The following is a 15,572-nucleotide window of genomic DNA, read 5'->3' as shown; positions in this document are numbered from 1 at the left end:
CTCTTTCCCTCTAGGTGAAAAGTATGATTAGTTGTGCTTATGAGACATCTGGTGTGACGAATCAAACCTTAAACATCACCTCAGTGGCTTACATCAACCACCAGGGAGGAACTCGGAGTTCCTTAGTCATGAAGTAGGTGGCACGGATTATTCAGTGGGCGGAAGCTCACAATTGTTGTCTGCCATCCACATTCCTGGAGTGGACAACTGGGAAGCAGATTTCCTGAACAGACATTTAATCCAGGGGAGTGGGCTCTCCATCCGGAGGTGTTCTCCAAGTTAACCCTAAAATGGGGGGTGCCAGAGGTTGGATCTGATGGCGTCTCAGCAGAACGCCAAGCTTCCAAGATACGGTTCAAGGTCAAGAGATCCTCAGGCCACTCTGATAGATGCTCTGGCGGTTCCTTGGGATTTCGGTCTAGCATACCTGTTTCCTCCATTTGAGCTCCTTCCACAAGTTATTGCTCGTATCAAACGAGAGAGAGAGCATTGGTAATTCTAATAGCTCCTGCATGGTCTCGCAGGATCTGGTATGCATACCTAATGAAGATGTCTTCTCGGCCGCCTTGGACGTTGCCTCTGAGGAAGGGCCTAACTTGGGGTTCATTCCGCCATCCAAATCTCGTTTTGCTGCAGCTGACTGCTTGGAGATTGAATGCTTAGTTCTGTCTAAGCATGGATTTTCTGAGTCAGTCATTGAGACCATGATACAGGATCGCAAGGCTGTTACTAGAAAGATTTACCATAAGGTATGGCGTAAATACCTTTATTGGTGTGAATCTAAGGGCTTCTCTTGGAGTAGGGTCAGGATTTATAGAATTTTTGTCTTTTCTCCAGGAAGGTCTGGAGAAAGGGTTGTCAGTCAGTTCTCTAAAAGTTTAGATTTCTGCATTATATATTTTGTTACAAAAGCATCTGGTGGATGTTGTTCCTTCTCTCTGTCCCAATCCTCCTTCTCATAAAGAATGTCTGTTGCACAACTTGGAAGTTGTGTGTGCTCTAAAATTCTACCTATAGGCGACTAAGGATTTTCACAAGTTTTTTGCCCTGTTTGTTTGTTTCTCAGGAAAGCGTAAGGGTCAGAAGGCTACTTCTACTTCTCTTTCCCTCTAGGTGAGAAGTATGATTCGTTGTGCTTATGAGACATCTGGTGTGACGAATCAAACCCTAAACAATTAGGTAACATGCCTTTAACCTTGTCTCAACAGGAGTGTGAATTTGGATATTAGAGCCCAAAAGACAGAATGAGATTTTCTATGTGCTTAATTACAAAATATCAATACAGGTTACACAGTGCAAAATTATAAAGACATTCAAAATAACATACAATTGCAAAGCTACAGTTCTTTAAAAATAAAATGGGACATGAAAAGAATTACACACAATATCTAACGTTTTACCAAGTTCCTTTAAATATGTGGAGAGCTGCCATTCCAGATGTTTAGTGGCTTGAGTCCCAGGCAGTTCTCTGTGTCTTCCTACGGATGGCAGCGTGTTACTGGACTCAGATGTTTATCTTTCTGAGTTTGCTACTTGTAATTTTTTCTGTTTGCTCAGTCTCTGAGTTCTGACATTTTGAGGACATTGTCTTCAGCTGTCTTTTCGGTGCTGTTGCATGATGATATTTGGGAGATGTTCTTCTCTTTGATGATGCCCGGTTGCTCCTTGTGGCGTTGTCTCCCCTGGTTCTCGGGATCCATTTGGGTCTCTGTGGACTTGGCCTTCTTTTGAAGGGGGCTTTTCCTTTATTGGATCTTGCTGTACCTTTTGGGTATCCCTTTGGTTCACCCTTGTCCTCTCCCTTTTGGGGATTTTGGTACTGTACTAGTAAGGGTTGTGTGGGGACCGAGTGCTGGGCGACTGTTCTCCTGGAGGAGTGTTGGCTCAGTGAGTCTGCTTTGCGGTCTCTAGTTAGGCTTTTGGACTATCTGCGGGTCAGTGTCCTTGGGGATTTTTCCTTCTAGTTTTTTGTTTTTTTTTGCCCGGCTCCGATGAAGCGGGGTTTGGTTGGGTTGTGGTTTTTTTCAGGCCTGGTGTCCTCAAAATTGGCCGCCTATGGTACCCTCCCGTTTTTGCATTTAGTGTCCTCTATAGCTTGGGTATTGTTTTCCCAAAAGTAATAAATGCAGCTGTGGATTCTTTCCATTTATGAAGAAAAACTTAAATTATGCTTACCTGATAATTTTCTTTTCTTCAGATGGAAAGAGTCCACAGTTCCCCACCCGTATTTTTTCTGGCACCTTTTCACCCTGGTATTTCTTCTACTGTTCCTTGTTCCTCGGCAGAATGACTGGAGGATGAGGGAAGTGGGAGGAGTATTTAAGGCTTTGGCTGGGGTGTCTCTGCCTCCTCCTGGTGGCCAGGTTCTTATTTCCCAAAAGTAATGAATGCAGCTATGGACTCTTTCCATCAGAAGAAAAGAAAATGATCAGGTAAGCATAATTTAAGTTTTCCGTATTCCTGGCTGAGCGTCTACGGAGAGAACCTGTTTCTCTTCCTGTCTGGGTCATAGGAGGTGGTAAGTGTTTTTTTGTCCATAATTCAATCAGTCAAGTTATGGAGGATTCTGATTTTTCAGAGAAGCATTTCTCTGATTCAGATTCTGATACCTGCGTATATTGTGTTGAGGCCTGGTTAAACCAGCCCGCTCAATTATGTTCCGTATGCTGCAATAGAGTGTTCAAATCTTCCAATGTGGATATGTTAGATACTGCTGAGCCATCCGCCTCTGAGGATTCTGTGTCCCGTGAGTATGTTCCCTAAAATCTTCTGTTCCTACACAGGCTGTTGTCCCGAATGCTATTACCCCTTCTCCTGAAGGAGGCTTGTTTCCACCAGATATGTAAAAACGGAAAAAGGCATTCCTTTTTCTGTTTTTTCATATTTGCAGTTTCTCCACTTTGTTCCAAGAAGAGCTGATCCTTGTGCATCTCTCCTTAACCATCGATGGAAGCCTCTAGAGGGCGCCTTTGTCCTGAGTGACCATCTTTGATGGACTGTATTTGGTGATTGTTTCCACCAGAGGTTACTGCACGGTTCCGCATGGCCATCTCTTTTGCATTAGCACATTTACATCTTCCTGCTTGCAAGAGAAAGTCTAATCCGTGTACTCCTACCCTAGGTCCATCATGTAAGAGATCGATAGTATTGGATCAGTCCTCTGGGGAAGCAGTTCCCTCTGAGGCTTCAGAGATACAATCTCCAGGGTCGTAGCCTTCAGATGCCCCGACAGGAGGTGGGTTTTGCTTTTTGATACAGAATGGCACGCCTGCAGGTACTTCTGAGAGAGGTTTTAACTTGAAGTAGAGAATACCAATAGCACTACTGAAATATGCTGTCAGCCCCAATCCCTAATACAAACAAATAAGCAAATAAATATTATGTGGAAGGGTATAGGTACTGTGTATTGAACTCTAGACTGTACACAAATATAAGAGAGGTGATAGGACCAACTTTTAGAAAGAATACACATATACACCAGCTTACAGCTAGTAGTGGTACGATAGGATTGCTAAAGATTTGCTATATTTAACGCACAAGCATCGAACCACTAACACTACATTTAATAAGCCTGGCTAAAATTATTGTATACAATTTTTTTTTTTTGTACATAAACTATTGACAAGCTCACCTTACAATTGTAGTGTGTTATTTCCTGTGCATTACTGGTTAAATTTACGATACACCAGCAATCAATTATAGCTACTAGCAACTGGAGATTTTGTAACAGGATTGCCACACACTTGTTGTCACTTCTGTATGGTTACAGAACCACCAACATCTACTTTAAAAGCCTCACTTATAATATTGTAGGCAATCACTACGTGTTAACGACACCAGTAGATTAAACAACCACCTTATGCAAGCGCTACCAGCAAGCTTAACTTACAATCTTACGGCTAGATTTAGAGTTTTGTCGGTAAGGACCCGCGTAGCTAACGCTGGCTTTTTTCTGGCCGCACCATAAAAATAACTCTGGTATTGAGAGTCCACATAAAGGCTGCGTTAGGCTCCAAAAAAGGAGCGTAGAGCATATTTAACGCAGCTTCAACTCTCGATACCAGAGTTGCTTACGGACGCAGCCAGCCTAAAAAACGTGCTCGTGCACGATTCCCCCATAGGAAACAATGGTGCTGTTTGAGCTGAAAAAAAACCTAACACCTGCAAAAAAGCCGCGTTCAGCTCCTAACGCAGCCCCATTGTTTGCTATGGGGAAACACTTCCTACGTCTGCACCTAACACCCTAACATGTACCCCGAGTCTAAACACCCCTAACCTTACACTTATTAACCCCTAATCTGCCGCCCCCGCTATCGCTGACCCCTGCATATTATTTTTAACCCCTAATCTGCCGCTCCGTAAACCGTCGCTACTTACATTATCCTTATGTACCCCTAATCTGCTGCCCCTAACACCGCCGACCCCTATATTATATTTATTAACCCCTAATCTGCCCCCCACAACGTCGCCTCCACCTGCCTACACTTATTAACCCCTAATCTGCCGACCGGACCGCACCGCTATCATAATAAAGTTATTAACCCCTAATCCACCTCACCAACCCTATAATAAATAGTATTAACCCCTAATCTGCCCTCCCTAACATCGCCGACACCTAACTTCAATTATTAACCCCTAATCTGCTGACTGGAGCTCACCGCTATTCTAATAAATGTATTAACCCCTAAAGCTAAGTCTAACCCTAACACTAACACCCCCCTAAATTAAATATAATTTTAATCTAACGAAATTAATTAACTCTTATTAAATAAATTATTCCTATTTAAAGATAAATACTTACCTGTAAAATAAATCCTAATATAGCTACAATATAAATTATAATTATATTATAGCTATTTTAGGATTAATATTTATTTTACAGGTAACTTTGTATTTATTTTAACCAGGTACAATAGCTATTAAATAGTTAAGAACTATTTAATAGCTAAAATAGTTAAAATAATTACAAAATTACCTGTAAAATAAATCCTAACCTAAGTTACAATTAAACCTAACACTACACTATCAATAAATTAATTAAATAAAATACCTACAATTACCTACAATTAAACCTAACACTACACTATCAATAAATTAATTAAATACAATACCTACAAATAACTACAATGAAATAAAATAACTAAAGTACAAAAAATAAAAAAGAACTAAGTTACAAAAAATAAAAAAATATTTACAAACATAAGAAAAATATTACAACAATTTTAAACTAATTACACCTACTCTAAGCCCCCTAATAAAATAACAAAGCCCCCCAAAATAAAAAAATGCCCTACCCTATTCTTGATTACTAAAGTTCAAAGCTCTTTTACCTTACCAGCCCTGAACAGGGCCCTTTGCGGGGCATGCCCCAAGAAGTTCAGCTCTTTTGCCTGTAAAAAAAAACATACAATACCCCCCCCCCAACATTACAACCCACCACCCACATACCCCTAATCTAACCCAAACCCCCCTTAAATAAACCTAACACTAAGCCCCTGAAGATCTCCCTACCTTGAGTCGTCTTCACCTAGCCGAGCCAAATTCTTCATCCAAGCGGAGCAAGAAGAGGTCCTCCATCCGGTAGAAGTCTTCATCCAAGCGGGGCAGAAGAGGTCTTCCATCCGATTGAAGTCTTCATCCAAGCGGGATCTTCTATCGTCATCCATCCGGAGCAGAGCGGCAGCATCCTGAAGACCTCCGACGCGGAACATCCATCCTGGCCGACGACTGAACGACGAATGACGGTTCCTTTAAATGACGTCATCCAAGATGGCGTCCCTCGAATTCAGATTGGCTGATAGGATTCTATCAGCCAATCGGAATTAAGGTAGGAATATTCTGATTGGCTGATGGAATCAGCCAATCAGAATCAAGTTCAATCCGATTGGCTGAACGTTGCTGCAGACTAGAGGGAAAGTTGCCAGCAACAAGACAAAGGCAGTGCTCGTAGCCGAACTGATGGAGGACGATCGGGCTAGCGAACAGGCTGGTGGGCCGGACAGCGACCAAAGCGGAGGACAGTCCAGTACAGCCTCTACTCCAGGGACTATGACATCCGACAAACAGCGGGAGGTACAGTGGCAACTGGCTCTCTATGGACCTAACCCCCCCGAGGAGATCATTACTCGGATAGTGACTGACGCCAACAAGATACACATGTTGGAGCTTCAGAAGTCTATGGGGGGTCATGCCGGATCCCCTGGACCCCCCTTCCCGGCCCAAGAAACTACCTCATGGGGCTTTCCGAACCTTCCAGGATGATGGGAGTGAGGATATCGACCACTACCTACAGCTGTTTGAGACCCAGTGCCCGATGCATGGGGTCACTAATGCCGATAGGGTTACTATCTTAATTCTGAAACTATCCAGTAGGGCCCTGGAAGCTTTCCACACTGTCCCCTCTGAAGATCAAGGCAACTATGACCGGATGAAGGAGCGCATCCTTGCTCGGTATGGACTCACCCCGGAGGCTCACCGGCTAAAATTCAGGGGACTACAAAGACAAGAGGAGCAGCCATATACCGAGTTTACCCACCGCTTAGCTAGATCCTTGAACTCCTGGGTTACTCGGTGCCACATCACCACCCTAGACGAAGCTGTTCAACTCATCCTCCTGGAGCAGTTCTACAACCGCACCCCAGCAGAGATAAGGGACTGGGTAAAAAACAAGGGACCCAGAACAGCTGACCAAGCCGCCGCCCTGGCCACCGACCCCCAGCCAGCAACTAGCTCTGCTCCAGCCCCAGCTCGACTCCCAATGGTCTTTCGGCAGCCACAAACTCGTCCGCCCCCTGTTTACCCGGCCAGGAGCAGCAATCCCCGGGGGTGTTATGGGGTGGACACCCCGGACATGTTATACGGAACTGCCCAGCCAGACAATGAAACCCCCCAGCCCAGCTGCCAAGGAACCCTGCCTCAACCACGTGGGGGTCTCCTCAAGCCCGCACCTATCAGGCCGCTGCCCATTGTGCCCATACAGCGAGCTCTGACCCCTATGCTGAGTGGACAGGAGAAGAAGTGGGTGTCTTGCACCATGTCAGCTCAATGGACCAAGACAACCGACAACAACACTGGCAAGTTGTCTGGGTCAACGGGCAGGTGGCTCAAGGAATGAGAGATACGGGGGCCACCGTTTCTTTGATCTAACCTCACCTCGTTCCCCCCTCAGGCTGCACTGGGCGCACCCTTGCTGTGAGGGTAGCGGAAGGCGAGGTCCTCAGGATTCCTACAGCCTGGGTTCATTTGGACTGGAAAACCAACTCCCGCAATGTAGAAGTGGGTGTTATGCACCACATCCCTGCCGAGGTCCTGTTAGGAAACGACCCTGGCCACCTTGTGTCCGCCTTTGTGGGGGATGCCTCTCCGGATACCTGCCCAGTGACTACCCGCCAGCAGGCCAGATGCCAAGCCACCGCACCAACTCTGGGGACCCAGGTAAGACCTACCACCCCGATTCCTACCTTTCCCCGACTGCCCGTCCTTACTAACCACAAACTTACTGACTCCCCCTCCTGGGCGACCCCCTCTGACTTTGCCAAAGAAACCTTGAGCAACCCAACCCTAGCCCCTTACCGAGACTGAGTAGGTGCTAACACCCAGGGCCCCGGAGATGAACGGTTCCAGTGGGAGGAAGAGCTCCTGTACCGGATCTCCAAGAGGAGAAAAGGACCAGTGCCCAAACGCAAGCTGGTCGTACCGAAGAAGTTTCGGTCCAACCTACTGAACATAGGGCATGACATCCCCTTAGCTGGCCACTTAGGAAAGCAAAGGACTCACCATCGCTTGACTCAAACCTTCTTCTGACCAGGCATTACAGCCGATATTAAGGAATACTGTAAATCCTGTGAGGTTTGCCAGAAGGTAGGAAAGACGGGTGACCATACGAAAGCTCCCCTCCATCCCCTGCCCATTATTGAGGAACCCTTTAGCTGAGGGGCAGTAGACATTGTGGGGCCATTAGCTCCGCCCAGCCCCTCAGGGAAGAAATACATCCTTACAGTGGTGGACTATGCCACCCGATACCCTGAGGCAAATCCCTTGGCCAATATCAAGGCGGAGACCATAGCAGATGCGATGCTCCGGATATTCACCAGGGTAGGCTTCTCTCGGGAAGTAGTTTCTGATCAGGGAACGCAGTTCTCTGCAGAAATCACTCAACAACTCTGGGAGTTGTGCGCGATTAAACCCCTGCACAGCCCTCTTTACCATCCCCAGACAAATGGGCTGTGTGAGAGGTTTAACGGGACCCTAAAGCAACTGCTTCGGACATTCTCGGCCACTCACAAGGACAGGGAGAGGTTCCTGCTGCACATCCTCTTTGCATATCGAGAGGTGCCTCAGGAATCCTCTAGGTTTTCCCCCTTTGAACTTTAATATGGGCGAAAGGTTAGGGGCCCGCTAGATTTGGTACGAGCCCACTGGTAGGGAGACACCGGGGGGAAGAGCACTCTGTTGTGGAGTACGTACTCCAGCTCAGAGACCGGCTGAAGGACCTGGCTGCCCAGGTACGCGAGAACCTTCAAGCCTCTCAGCACAGGCAGAAGCGATGGTATGATCGCAATGCCCGTACCCGAACCCTGATCGTGGGACAGAAGGTTCTCGCTCTGAAGCCTGTCAAAACCAACAAGCTACAGGCCTCTTGGCAAGGACCTTACCAGGTTGTGGAACAACTGAACAACACCACATACCTGGAAGCGAAGTGTTCAGATGAAAGGATCCGTCGGACCTTTAATGTGAACATGTTAAAGGCATACATAGAGAGACCCAGAGATGTGGCCACTATCTGTGCGCCAGCAGTGGAGGACTCTGAAAGTCTTCCAATGCCGGAGCTTCCCAGACCTACTGACACCCCCCAGGGGGTGGATGACGTATCCCTCGACAATAGGTTAGGGCCCGGACCGAAAGGGCAGGTCCGGCGACTCTTGGAACAAAGAAGAGACATATTCTCTACTATCCCTGGGTTTACCACCACAGCCATCCACCGGGTGGAGACCTCGGGACAGACCCCCCCTGCGACAGGTTGCCTACAGGGTCCCAGAGGCTGTCATGGACAGTATGCACAGTCCCTGGGCCTCCCCGGTAGTGTTAGTATTCAAGAAGGATGGAACTAACCGGTTCTGCGTTGACTACCGTAGACTCAATGACAGAACCACTACTGACGCCTATCCCATGCCCCAAGTAGATGACCTGTTAGATCGAATCGCCCGGGGCCACTTCCTGACCACCCTCGACCTATGCAAGGGTTATTGGCAGATCCCACTAGACCCTGAATCCGTTCCCAAGTCCGCCTTTATCACCCCTTTCGGCCTCTACCAGTTTAAGGTCATGCCGTTTGGGATGAAGAACGCTCCAGCCACCTTTCAGAGGATGGTGGATCGCCTGCTGGATGGCCTCCAAGACTATGCCTGTGCCTACTTGGACAACATCGTCATCTTTAGCGACACCTGGGAGGAACATTTGATCCACCTGGGCGTCGTTCTAGATCGCCTCAGAGCTGCCGGGCTGACCCTGAAGCCTGAAAAATGCACCATAGGCTGCTCGGAAGTCCAGTACTTGGGCCACCGAGTGGGCTGCGGGCAGCAGTGGCCGGAGCCGGCCAAGGTTGAGGCAGTGGCAAACTGGCCTACCCCTCGAACCAAGACCCAGGTCTTAGCCTTCCTAGTAACCGCCAGCTATTACCGAAGGTTCGACCCCAATTATAGCACCCTCACCAAACTCCTGACAGACCTGACTCGTAAAAGACTGCCTCGACAGGTACTGTGGTCCCGAGAATGTGAAAACGCCTTTCAGAGCCTTCAAGTCTGCCTTGATCTCTGCCCCCGTCCTGGCCGCGCCTAACCCCGCCAAACGTTTTTGTGTTCACACCGATGCCTCCATGTTCGGGTTGGGTGCAGTGCTAAGCCAGGCAGACGAAGAAGGGCAAGACCACCCCGTAGCCTACATCAGTAGGAAGCTGCTGCCCAGGGAGGTAGGCTACGCGGCGGTGGAGAAGGAATGCCTGGCACTTGTATGGGCCCTCAAGAAATTGCAACCGTACCTATATGGAAAACCTTTCACTGTCCTCACCGACCACAACCCCCTGGTGTGGCCTAACCGAGTGTCGGGAGATAATGGACGTTTACTAAGAGGGAGTTTAGCCCTGCAACCCTTTAACTTCGACGTTCAGTATAGGCCGGGAAAGAGCAATGGGAATGCCTATGGACTTTCCCGGCAGACTGAAATAGAATGCTTGTCGGACAGCCCCAAATAGATCCATGTGGATCTAGCCAGGTCTGCCGAACTGGAAGGGGGGGAGATGTCACTGATACCGGGCTGCAAGGGTTAAACCCCTACCCCCTATAGTTGTTATCTAGTCTATGTGTGAAGTGTTTGTATGAGTCATCCATTGTACTTTTGTATGAGTCATCCATTGTCCTTTTGTAAGTCAGGATGTGATTAGAATCTGTTTAACTAACCATTGTCTGATGTTTGTCTCATTGTATAATATTTTGTGTAGTAACATCTGTTGGAAATGTATAAAAGCTGTGTTTTCTGTGCAATAAACCCCTACCCCCTATAACCTCACCCCTGTTGTTATCTAGTCTAGGTGTGCAGTGTCTTTCTGCTATTGTGTGAGTCATTCATTGTCCTTTTGTAAGTCAGGATGTGATTAGAATCTGTTTAACTAACCATTGTCTGATGTTTGTCTCATTGTATAATATGTGTTTCCATTTGTGTAGTAACTACCCCCCATCTGCTGGAAATGTATAAAAGCTGTGTTTTCTGTGCAATAAAGCGGTTCTTATTACACCTGAAGGCTAGTCTGTCTAGTTATTTGGGTGAGCTCCTGCTAGAATCACTTTCTTGGGCTACATAGCCACTTGTTCCAGGCAGAGGAAGGACCTGGTCGACGGCGCTACCCAGTCGGGGTAGCGGGGTATCCGTCACACTAATTATTTTATAAGCCTAGCTTTTAAGAGGGGTGTTAATCACTGTGCGTCTACGTTACTAATCAACTCAATACTTTAATATTAGCAAGCTAACTTTATACTATCTTTTATTACTCCAGAACGGTGATTTTCTTCTACTTACTGCTATATATACTACGTAAAGTGCCTAAGTGTGGTTTTAAGTTTATTTTTCCTAATTTTATTGACCCCAATAAAAGTTATATTTTAATTATGTTGGTGCTGTTTTCCCATTAGCCACATATGGGTTACTGTGCAAGTTGAACTTTAATCAGTTATATAACTTAATTTTTGTTCTATGCCCCTTAAGTGCTATATGTGTATTCTTTCTAAGAGTTGGTCCTATCACATTTCTTTATAATTGTGTGCAGTCTAGAGTTGAATACACAGCACCTACACCCTTCCACATAATATGTATTTGCTTATCTGTTTGTATTAGGGATTGGGGCTAACACATCATACTTCAGTAGTGCCATTTGTATTCTCTAATTCAAGTTAAAATAAATTGGCTGCCACACTGTGTAATGTATGGCTTTCATATTGCACACACTAATGCTCACCATAGACCTCTACAATTTGCAGAAGTTAAATGAAAATTTGCAAATGTTTTATTTCACGAAGGAGACTGTGCTGTGCGAATTTTAACTGCAATATTGTCTTTGAGGGTTATGGCTGAGTAATCATGTGTCTATTACACTGTAATATAGTTAAATATTGTAAAACTAAGGTATAAAGTGCAAATTTACGTAATTAAATGTTGATAAAAGGTTAATGTCTCATAGCAGCCATGTTGATTATAGAAAAATCGCAATTTGAACAAACTTGGTAGAGGACCTTGCAAGGAGCATATGTGCAAAATTGTGCTTTATTGCACTAAGCAGTTTAAGAGAAGATGTTTAAAGGGACAGTCAAGTCAAAAAAACTTTCATGATTTAAATAGGGCATGCAATTTTAAACTCACCAATTTACTTTTATTACCAATTTTGCTTTGTTCTCTTGGTATTCTTAGTTGAAAGCTAAATTTAGGAGGTATATATGCTAATTTCTTAGCCCTTGAAGGCCACCTCTAATCTGAATACATTTTGAGCGTTTTTTCACCACTAGAGGGCGTTAGTTCATGTGTTTCATATAGATAACATTGAGCTCAGGCACGTGAAGCTCCTAAGAGCAAGCACTGATTGGCTAAAAATGCAAGTCTGTCAAAAGAACTGAAATAAGGGGGCAGTTTACAGAGCCATAGATACAAGGTAATCTCAGAGGTAAAAAGTATATTATTATAACTGTGTTGGTTATGCAAAATTGGGGAATGGGTAATAAAGGGATTATCTACCGTTTTAAACAACAAAAATTCTGGTGTTTATTGTCCCTTTAAAGATTTTTGCAAAATGCAAGATGGCTGCTACAACATGTGACCAAGGCACTTCTGTTGAGCAATGGCAAATCTAGTTCATAGCAGCACTGAGCACAGCAAGTTTCAAAGTTGTAACATAAGCAGTTCCACAGAGATAAAGATATTTAAGGATTTCTCGAAATTTGTTGCAAAAAGCAATATGGCTGCCTAACCTTATGACCTATGAGTTCAATGTTGCATGAGATGTAGCAGAGAAATGGGCCGAAACGCGTCGACATACTGGTGAGCAAATTTCTGATTTCATTATACCACATCTAGACGTTATTACACTATTGCACTTTATTTTACCCACAGATTAGGAGGAGGACTTTGGACCTACCCGCCACATTATTGTACTTTTTCTTTTTTCTTCTGCATTTTTACATTTTTTATGTTTTTATATTCTGCATTCTTATAATCTCTTCCACGTCTACCACAGCTATTGGAGTTAATTTTGGAAGTTAATCATCTAGGATTTCTTTCAACGCACTTACCCACCTTATTCTTTGAACACTTTGATATTTATTTGTGGAATAATTTTTTTACAATTTTTTTGTGGAACACTTTTGCAATTTTTGTGGAACACCTTGATATATATTTTTTTTGGAACACTGTGATTTTCCAAAGAGACACTTTTTAAGAAACTATTTGAGAGACATAAATTTCTTTATTTTTTCAACTAATTTTATTTCCATTTTTACACAATCGGATTTCTCTGTCATGATTTTGTCCGTTCATCGCCGTGTCACCGCGGCTCCCGGATCTTCTCTGAGTGAATGACGTCACGTTGCTTAGCAACGTGACGCTTCCTCTGACACACCCCTCTGATGACGTCACCGATCCTGCCTTTAAACCACGGTGGGAGATCTTACTCGGGGCCCGTTTGTTTGTTCCCCTTGGAGTTTGTGAGTACCTTACCTAATTCTGTTCTATATTCTTGTGTACCGACTTCTGCCTGCCTGACCAAGCCTTTTGCCTTAACACTATTACTGATGTTTGGATACCGACTTCTGCCTGCCTGACCTTGCTTTTGCCTTAACCCTGCTACTGTTATTTGGATACCGACTTCTGCCTGCCTGACCTTGCTTTTGCCTTATTCTACTACTGATGTTTGGATGCCGACTACTGCCTGCCTGACCTTGCTTATGCCTTATTCCACTATCTTTTCTTGGATAACTATAAGCCTGCTTAAAGGGACATTTACTTTTACAAGCTGCAAAAGAGAACTTTGCCTTTCTGTTTGTTATAAGCCTGCTTAAAGGGACATTTACTTTTACAAGCTGCAAAAGAGAACTTTGCCTTTCTGTTTGTTATAAGCCTGCTTAAAGAGACATTTACTTTTACAAGCTGCAAAAGAGAACTTTGCCTTTCTGCTTAAAGGGACATTTACTTTTACAAGCTGCAAGAGAGTACTTTGCCTTTTTGTTACAAGCCTGCTTAAAGGGACATTTACAAAACTGCAAATAAGAGCATTATCTTTGTATTTTTCTAACTTGCTTAAAGGGACGTTTTTTCCTTTGTGGCTTCCTTGCATACTGGAGCAATTATTATTTTTTACCATTCTCATCTGTTTCCTGAGTGGGTCACGTCCTGGTTATTTCTCAGTGTGCTAGCGTGTGTTTTCTATTCACGCTAGCAGTTGGGTTGCATCCCGGACTGATTCCTAAACGGCTGACATTACAAACGGGCCATAAATGGACCCCACTGAATTATCCATGGCCGTGGCTCACCAGGGACAGCTATTGGGATCTCATGCCACCCACTTGCAGTCTCTGGACACTAAACTTGATCAAATAACTGCTCTATTACAAAATTTGGTTGCTACTGCACCTCCCAATCCTAATCCCAATCCTAATCCTATTGAGGCATTACCTCCTTCGATTCCTAACAATCAGTCTCAGGTACAACTGAGTCCCAGGATACCTCTTCCGGATAAATATGATGGGAATCCTGAAGAATGTAGAGGCTTTTTGAATCAATGCCGTCTCCATTTCCGGAATAGCCCTACTCTTTTTGCTACTCCCTCTTCTAGAATCACATTTCTTATTTCTTTAATGAAAGGAAAAGCCTTGGCTTGGGTATCACCTCTGCTAGAAAAAAATGACCCTATACTTTTGGATGTTGATACATTTCTCTCTATGTTTTCAAATGTATTTGATAAACCTGGAAGGTCATCCGCTGCTGAAGCCACTCTCTTGGATTTACGTCAAGGTAGTCAACCAGTTTCTCAATACGCTATTGAGTTCCGCACTTTTGCCTCTGAAACTACTTGGAATCAGGGAGCACTTAGAGCCGCTTTTCGTAAAGGACTTTCTGAGCGTCTCAAGGATGAATTGGTGTATCGGGAACATCCAGAATCCTTGGAAGCCTTAATAAATCTTTGTATCAGTCTCGACGCCAGATTTCGTGAACGCCAACAAGAAAAGGATAGAACACAGAGGTCTTCAACTCGAACTCCTTTTCGTTTGGCTCCTCGTTTTTCTAATCCAGTCACTCCTGCCTCTCCTACTCCTGATCAGGCTGAACCCATGGAAGTGGGAAGTATAAAATTAACTGAGACTGAACGCTTGAGAAGACGGACTCTTGGCTTGTGTCTGTACTGTGGCCTTAAAGGGCATTTATTAAGGGATTGTCCTACTAGGCCAGTAAAAGCCAGGGCTTAACTCTAGTCCAGGGAACTGAGTTAAGCCAAAACAGTTGTCATTCCCTATACAAGAAACTTTTTGTTCCAGTAACCCTTCAAATTGGACATAGTAAGATTCATACCCAAGCTCTTATCGATTCTGGTGCTGGAGGAGTGTTCATTGACTCTACATTCGTCTCTACTCACTCTATACCATTACTAAAGAAAGAGTATTCAATTTCAGTCTCTATGGTCAGTGGAGATCCTTTGGGTTCTGGATATATTCAGTTTGCTACTCAACCCTTACTTCTCACCGTAGGAATACTTCATTCCGAGACAATTTGTTTTGATGTCATTCCCACTCCTCAATTTCCCATTATCTTGGGACTACCCTGGCTCCAAGTTCACAATCCTACTTTTTCTTGGACTTTCGGGGAACTCACTTCCTGGGGATCTACATGCCAGACTAAATGTCTTCAAAAGATCACCAAGTTACCACTCACTATTGCTCTCACTATCGAAACTCCGGATTCCTTACCTATGCCTTATCATGACTTTGTGGATGTTTTCTCCAAAAAAGAAGCTGAACGTCTTCCTCCTCATCGCCCTTTTG

This window comes from Bombina bombina, chromosome 5 (assembly GCF_027579735.1).
Source record: "Bombina bombina isolate aBomBom1 chromosome 5, aBomBom1.pri, whole genome shotgun sequence".
NCBI lineage: Eukaryota > Metazoa > Chordata > Amphibia > Anura > Bombinatoridae > Bombina > Bombina bombina.
Note: the sequence above shows the minus strand (reverse complement) of the source record.